Source organism: Microcaecilia unicolor, chromosome 12, assembly GCF_901765095.1.
Source record: "Microcaecilia unicolor chromosome 12, aMicUni1.1, whole genome shotgun sequence".
Classification (NCBI taxonomy): Eukaryota; Metazoa; Chordata; class Amphibia; order Gymnophiona; family Siphonopidae; genus Microcaecilia; species Microcaecilia unicolor.
The window spans coordinates 24,904,487-24,913,210 of NC_044042.1; positions in this window are offsets into that span (position 1 = coordinate 24,904,487).

Sequence of the window (8,724 nt, forward strand, 5' to 3'; positions counted from 1 at the left end):
CTGGGCCTCAGGGGAAAGCTGTGGACCAGACTGTCAACCCATGTGCCTTTTCCCCCCTTCTACTCAGCCCCTAGAGAAGAGAACCAAGAGGTAGTATAGTCAGAACAATTTTTTTTTTTTTGGGGGGGGGGGGGGTCTACTGTGACCACGGGTGGGCACTAGGCACCCCACCCTCTGCCTCCTCCCAAATTAAAATTACCTTAGCTGTTGGGGATCCCCAAACCCCCATGAATCATAAAATTCCAGAGCCCATCTGGAACAACATGGTTGTCAGCAGCTTAATTCTCATGCCTGAGCATGCTCAGAGTGCCTGTATCAGTAGCGGTGCTTTAATCCGCTGACAGCCATGCTTTAAGTGTTCTGGGTGGGCTCTGAATTTCTACAGCTGGTAGGGTTTAGGGATCCCCACCAGGTCAGAAAGGTGTGTCTGGCTGTTAGGTGGACCTGCGGCAAAAGTGGATGGGCCTAGGCCTGCCAAGGCCAACCTATGACTGCACCCCTGCAGCCAAGGCTCAGATAGGCCCCAGCGTAGAGTAACCCACCTCTTGCTGTTCTACATTGCTCCTTACTTTGGATCCCTCTGGAGGAGGAGGAGGTCAAGGCTTCTCCCTAAACTGAGTTTTATATTCCCTTACCAAAAGCTTAAGTTTAAATAGAGGACTAGCCTAACGGTTAGAGCACCAGTCTTGACTGCGAAGAGTGCCTGGTTCAAATACCACTGCTGATCCTTGTAATCTTAGGCAAGCCACTTTAACCCTCCGTTGCCTTAGGTACAAAAATTAGTTTGTTAGCTACTACTGAGAATAGGTGAGCAAAATCCAAATAAATTCTAATGGGCCACTTTCTCAGAATAGACTTCCCCTTTTTCAAATTTAATAGGCCCCTACGTCTTGCCCCATCCTTGGCCACCTTTAAATCTAGACTGAAAGCCCACCTCTTTAATATTGCTTTTGACTCGTAACCACTTGCCTCCACCTACCCTCCTCTCCTCCTTCCTGTACACATTAATTGATCTGATTTGCTTACTTTATTTTTTGTCTATTAGATTGTAAGCTCTTTGAGCAGGGACTGTCTTTCTTCTATGTTTGTGCAGCGCTGTGTACACCTTGTAGCGCTATAGAAATGCTAAATAGTAGTAGTAGTAGTAGTAACAGGGGCCCAGAATATTCTTCCTGAAAAGGGAAGTGCGTTTTGACAGCCTGTTTCATATCTATTTATTATTTACCCCTAAGTTTGTCAATTAGATCCAGTTTAATTGGATGGGCAGATACAGTCCTGAGTTTATCTCTCTGCTTCTTGCATGGAACTGTTGAGAACATCAATAGAAGAACCAAAGCTACAAGTCCCTGATTGCAGTGGAGTAATGTAGGTCTGAATTAACCTGTTCTAGAAAAGATCTAATCAATTGGAACCCTGACCTTGAGGCTTTATATCTCCCCCAATTCTCTACAAACTTGTTTTTTTTCTGATCATCTGTCTATCTTGAAAAGGCAGTAAGCTCTAGAGGAAAGGGACTCTGTACAGGACTGCATATACCTTATAGCAGTACTTTCTGCCTTTAAGGATCTGCCATGCATCTGCTTTCAGATAGAATCTCCTTGCTTTGGTTTTTCTGACCTGATGAGGGTATATCTGTTGCTTGATTATTATATAAAAAAAATCTGGCTATGTTGTGGCTGGAAGAGGATGAAAGAAATTGTTGAATACGGCAATACAATTTTTAAAAAAAGCATAAAACCATTTTGGCTACGGAGAAGCAGCATCTCTGCTTGACTTCCCAAGAGAGAAGCAGCTTTCTGGTTGAAAAGGTTGCAGCCTGGAGTAATTAACGTAGCCTGCACCAACACCACCAGGCTTATCTTTAACTAATATATAATTCAGATTTGCAGAAATTTGCTTCCCTGTGGGACACAAATCAATAGATCCCTTGTGTGCAACAGCTGGATGTTTATTTATGAACTTAATTATGGACTCACCATCTGTGTCTAAGGCCTGAATGTGCAGCTGGACTAGCCATAGGCAGCAGAAGCCCTGGCTGAAGACTGAACGCAGGTTCTTCTTAGCCAGAAGAGCTCATCTGGATAATGTCAAGCACTGTTCTACCCCCCCCCCCCCCCCCCCCACAATGTTTTATTCTCATGTTGTCAGCCAAGGCAGAGGCACCGCCATTAAGGACATCAGCAAAAAGGAAAAGAAGATCAGATGATCCCAGAACGACACCTTAAGACAATGATTCCCAAACCATCATCATAACACAGATTCGCATCCCAAGGAGGCAATGTATGCAAATCAATCTCATGCATATTCATCGAAGATATCCTGAAAACTGACTGGCTGGGGTTCCTTCAGGATAGGTTTGGAAATCACTGCCTTTAGATCATACTTTGCAAGCTGAAAAGCTGATATCCTATGATTCCTGGGAGGTAGTTCCTTGAAATGCAGGATTTACTGTATTGGATGGGCTCATTATTTATTCTTATCATGATTTGTAAGAAGCGTTTTATGGAGACATATAATAGATGGTCCCAGATCCTTGGAAATTTCAATGTAGTTGAGACAGGCAATGACCCCCCCCCCCCCCCCCCCCCCCGACATTGTATGTGCTGTCCAAGCTACACTCTGCTGCCTTCTGCCAAGTTTATATGGTGTGACTCAATGGGGTAGATGCACAAAGTCTTTCAATGCGTCAACATTAACCTCTCTGCACTCAAGCTTGGACTGTGAGCTCTCTTAGGGACACTTTTACTAAAGGCTCGGCATGCGGCAACCGGCTTGCCACACAGCAAATCTGAACCACCGGCAGCCTAACGCGGCTACTAGCGGTAGATCTGCCCCAGCGTGCAGCATTTCCAGCGTGACCAGAAATTTTGGGTAATTTTTATCGCAGGGGGATACCGCCGGGTTAGCTGAGCCCTTACCACCACCTCAATGGGTGGTAGTAAGGTCTCCCCCCAAAATGGCTGCAGGGCTGCCGAGAGATTTGGCCAGGCCTGGGGCAAGGCCGCCCCCGGGGCCCCGCCCCTGCCACCACCGCTCCCCAAGGTCGTCATCGTCACCACCCCTCCTCCAGCCACCCCTCTCCATCCACCACCGGGCCGGGCCCCCCTGAATACAAATAGCGCCTCACCTCGACCTCACTCCACGTGAAAGAAGCACAGCAGCAGCAGTCTGCAGATCGCCTCCCTTCGGGCCTTCCATCAGACGAGGGCAGGACACGGGGAAGGAAGGCCCGAAGGGAGGCGATCTGCAGACTGCTGCTGCTGCGCTTCTTTCACACGGAGCGAGGTCGAGGTGAGGCGCTATGATTTGAATTCAGGGGGGCCCGGCCCGGTGGTGGACGGAGGGGAGCGGGTGGAAGGGACTGTGGCGCCGGGCCCGGGGAATTTTGTCCCCCCTGCCCCCCCTCTTGGCGGCCCTGAATGGCTGCACAGCAAGTGCGAACTTACTACATACCATTTGATTTTTTTTTTCACTTTTACCTACATGTGGTAATAGGGGCCTAGGCGCTCAGCAAATCCGGGCACCACCTCAACCGCAGGGCCCCTTTTACTGCAGCTTAGTAAAAGTCCCCTATATATATATTCCATTTTTGCTTGTACCTTCAAAAATGATGGCGCCCTGCCCATTGCATCCTGGGATGCGCTGGACGTGGTGTGAAGCCCCGCCCGGTGCACCCCAAGATGCATTGGGCAGGTCTAGGCGACGCTGATGATAGAGGAGGGAGGCCACCTCAGTCCTCCAACGGAGGTGGGGTGGTGAAGGGCCGCTGGACCACCAGGTGGTGGTGGGGGGTTGACTTGCGGCGCCGGCCATATAGATGGTCGGCCATCTATTTGGCCGGCGCCGTTCAATTATGCCCCTCCATGTTACTATGCTGTCTATTAAAATGTTTTATTGCTTATTGTGTTGACACTGAGATGTAGCATATTATGCCATACCTTATATTGTTATTTGAATGTTTTACTGCTGTAATTGCCTATTTTTGACTTTTTCTTGCTGTACACCACCTTGAGTGAATTCCTTCAAAAAGGTGGAAAATACATCCTAATAAATAAATAAATAAATAAATAATTCAAACGTGGGCAGCACAGTCAACCAGGAGAAGATGCCTCTGTGAACAGACACACCCTCTTCTCCCACAGAAAGGTCAGTGTTAGAGCACGTTGCACTATTATTTAATTGTACCATCTCAGCACTGTTGCATTACACTTTTTCTTTTATTATTATTATTATTATTACGTTTTTGGGAGCATTCAGCTTTTTATGTGCCTTTATTATTTAAAAAATTTCAAATTAAAAAATGTAACTTGATATACAGATGTTGCATATCAATTGTTTACACTTCACACGGACACCTGAGCATTTTAACATAATGAACTTGGATTCACATTCCTACAGGCTTTGTCGCGATCATAGCTATTTGCACTGGATGTAAGGAACAGGTTTCGAAACATTAAACTGGTTGTAGGAAAGCACTGCAAATACATTCATTGAGCCTCTGGACACAGAAGCATGCCTATTCTTGCAAAACAAGGGGTCGTTTTATTTCTGGTTGCTTTTCCACATATCTAATTCAAGAAATCCTACATTTTTCACAGCGCTAAACAGGCACTTAAATACATCAATAAACTACATAAACGACTTACCTTCAAAACTACACCAGAACTAACCAATATTGAACTCTTATTTTAAGATACTTTAATCATACTATTATTATCGAATGTTATACCTTGTCCTTGATATCATATACCTGATGTGAATTATTTAGTACATAAGTACATAAGTAATGCCACACTGGGAAAAGACCAAGGGTCCATCGAGCCCAGCATCCTATCCACGACAGCGGCCAATCCAGGCCAAGGGCACCTGGCAAGCTTCCCAAACGCACAAACATTCTATACATGTTATTCCTGGAATTGTGGATTTTTCCCAAGTCCATTTAGTAGCGGTTTATGGACTTGTCCTTTAGGAAACCGTCTAACCCCTTTTTAAACTCTGCCAAGCTAACCGCCTTCACCACGTTCTCCGACAACGAATTCCAGAGTTTAATTACGCGTTGGATGAAGAAACATTTTCTCCGATTTGTTTTAAATTTACTACACTGTAGTTTCATCGCATGCCCCCTAGTCCTAGTATTTTTGGAAAGCGTGAACAGACGCTTCACATCCACCTGATCCACTCCACTCATTATTTTATATACCTCTATCATGTCTCCCCTCAGCCGTCTCTTCTCCAAGCTGAAAAGCCCTAGCCTCCTTAGTCTTTCTTCATAGGGAAGTCGTCCCATCCCCGCTATCATTTTAGTTGACCTTCGCTGCACCTTTTCCAGTTCCACTATATCTTTCTTGAGATGCGGCGACCAGAATTGAACACAATACTCAAGGTATCTAATTTTTAAGTACCTTAATTGTATAATCAATCTGATCTTTTCATTCCGCTATGGCGATTGCCATTGTAGCATAATGTACGCCACATTGAGCCTGCAAATGGGTGGGAAAATGTGGGATACAAATGCAGCAAATAAATAAATAAAATAAAATTATACTGTAAAATGTCTTTGTTTTCGGATGACCCTTTCTCAACAGTATTTAGTGGGATATTTTGGGCTGTGTGGTAGGAACAGAGTCGTGGTGTGACCTGAAGATGTGGTGAAAGGCAATGAATGCAATGATGCTTTTTTGCCCGGATGCAGGGGAAACCAGATTTGTTTTCTGTTTTTTTTTTTTTAGTGTGCCTTAAACAACGTAGTGTATGGTAAACTGATTTAAAGTACATTGACCTATGAATTATCATGAAATAAGTAAAAAGTTTAAACACACATTAAAATTTTTGTTTTATTAAAACAAGCATAATAAATGGCTAAAAACAGAGGAAAATAGACTAACTTGTGCTTGCCACACCTTAAAAAGACTTACTGCGTGGCGCACTGACTCAGGCAGCATGTGCAATGCGCGACCCAAATGCTAAGAAATAAAATGGGCTGAGAGTGGGCACAGCTATGCTAATTGGTTAGCGCGTGGACATTGGGACTATTTCAAGGAAGATTATATAAAAGGTAAGGTTTTGGCGTAATCTTGTACACCAGTTGATGATGTGGGAGGCAAGGGAAGCTAAGAGATCAGTTCGTCGCAAAAATACCTTTTTGAAAATCTGGGGTGCATACATAGATACCTTGTCCCCTAGAGGGAGGAGTTTGGTACTCAACATGCTGTAAATCATGACAAAAAAAAAAGAAGGAAGGAACACATTCAGGGTCAACAACATTGGGGGGGGGGGGGGTTAGGTGTGGGAAGGAGTAAGGGGGAGAGAGGTCAGGGTAGTAGGGGGGAGGGTGGGGTTCAGAGAGGATGGATAAGGAAGGTTGTGGTGGGAGGTCAAGTAGAGGGGAGGGGATGGGTTAAAATACAAATAACTTTGAGGAGGTAGTGGGGGGGGGGGGGTAGGTATAGAGGAGGGAAGGGAGGGGAGGGCAATAAAAATTGGCATAAAAATATGAATTACATATTGTGGTTATGGTGGGACCAATGACATTATAGGTACCCTCTGATTACTACTCATACTGGTGTTTGGCTCACTTGGAATATGATGTAACAAGCTGTGTTAACTATGTTCTGTGTTATGTTCTTAACGCTCAATAAAGACTTCTATAAATTAAAAAAAAAATACAGATAACTGAGAACAATAAAGACAGTTTGATCTGTGCTGGTATAACAAGTTTTCTTTTATTGATGATTTTGATTTCTGTAACGTGGAATCTGTATGTACAATGAAGCATTTAACCTTTGTATTGTTGATCTCAATAAAAAGTTAAAACATAAAAGGTAAGGTTAGGATTTCAGTTTTTCTTTGCTACCATATTTTTTTTTAATCCTTTTGATACATTTTCTGCATTAATGGCCTCCATTTTAGGAGTTGGGGGTTTGGAGTGTGTTTCTATAAAGCCCAGTAATGAGGATGAGAGTGCACGGAGTTAAGTGATTTCGTTCTTCTAACTGGATATGGTTCCTCACTGAGGAAAGAGTACTTCGGTCAATGATTTTGGGCACAAATGTTACCTCCCTCTGCTCCCTTTTTTGGCCACCTGTAATTTTAACACTGTGCTGCTCCAGGCAAATAATAGTTCTCCTTTGCACCTCTCCACCTCCCACCAACCGAATAAAAACTATAAAGTGGCAGCTGTTTCACATCTGGATCCCATCACTGAGATTCAAGTACGATAAATCTACAGAATGAGACTGGGGCGAGTCAGCATGGAGCCCTTCTCCTTACAAGTGGAGACTCCCCTGCTCATTAGTCATTTTTACTCTCTCTCTCTCTCTCTCTCTCTCTCTCACTCTCTCTCTCTCTCTCTCTCTCTCTCACACACACAATCTCATTCTCTTTTTCTCCATTTTTTCTACTCTCCATATCGGTTTCATTGCTCTCTTTTCCTTTTAATCTCTTCTCCCTCAACCCTTTGAATAACTCTGGGGTTGATAAATGAGCGGGAGATAACCAGGTAGGAGAGACTCCAACCCAGAAGTCTCCCATTGACCAAGCGATCTCTAGATTTCCAGCAGCACATAACCAGATAATACCTCTGAAAATCCAGGAAACCGCCACAGCGCTATCTGGTTAATGCCAGGTGGTCATGGGGTGGAGTTGGGGACAGACCCAGAAGTTATCTGGGCACTGCCAATATGCAGTGCCATTGCCCAGATAGGTAAGACTGTACAAATAGCTCTGCTACCTTGCTCAGTACAATAACACTCAATATCAGCTAACACCCAGAGAACTTCCGGCAGGCAAGCAAAACCTGGATATTCAGTGTCAGTATCCGGATTAGTTTTGGCATTGAACAGCTGTCCTTGAGGGTCAATGCCTTAAAAATTGCTAACCACGGCCAGCTGAATATCAGGGCTTTTGTTTTTCAACCTATTTCCCTTACAACCAGGGGCAGCTCAAGACAATCTGCTGTCTGAGTCGAGGGCTGAGATGGCGTGCTCCCCTCCCCGGTCATGGTCTGACATCTCCCCCCTTCGATCCCCTTCCCTGTTCCTACCTTTGTTTTCCAAAAGATGGCAGCGGCAGCTATTCCCATAGGTTGCCCTGCTGCCAGCACCAGCCTCTTCTCTCTACTGCCTGCCTGCTAAAAGTGTAAGAAAATGCTCAAGTCAAGCGTGATTGATGAAAATTCTGTAAATCTGAGCGCAACTTTTTGGAATGCCCCAACATGCCTTTGGCCACACCCCCTTTTTCAGATACACGTAATCAGGGGTGTAGCCAGACTTCGACGGGAGGGGGGTCCAGTGCCCGAGGTGAGGGGGCACATTTTAGCCCCCCCCCGGCAGCGCTGACCCCCCCCCGCCCCCCGCCGCAACCCTCTTGACCCCCCGTTCCCGCCACCAACCCTCTCCCGCTGCATACCTTTGCTGGCGGGGGACTCCAACCCCCACCAGTCGAAGTCCTCTTCTCGGCCGCACGGCGTTGCTGACCCCCCCCCCCGCCGCAACCCTCTTGACCCCCCACTTCCCGCCGCATACCTTTGCTGGCGGGGGACCCCAACCCCCGCCAGCCAAAGTTCTCTCCTTGGCTGTGCGGCGTTGCTTGCTAAATGATCTGATCAAGTTTCTGTGCTAGGAAAGTGTTAGATATTATTATGAAAGGAATGGAAAACAAAAATGAGGACATTAGAATGCCTTTGTATCGCTCCATGGTGTGATCGCACCTCGAGGTACTATGTGC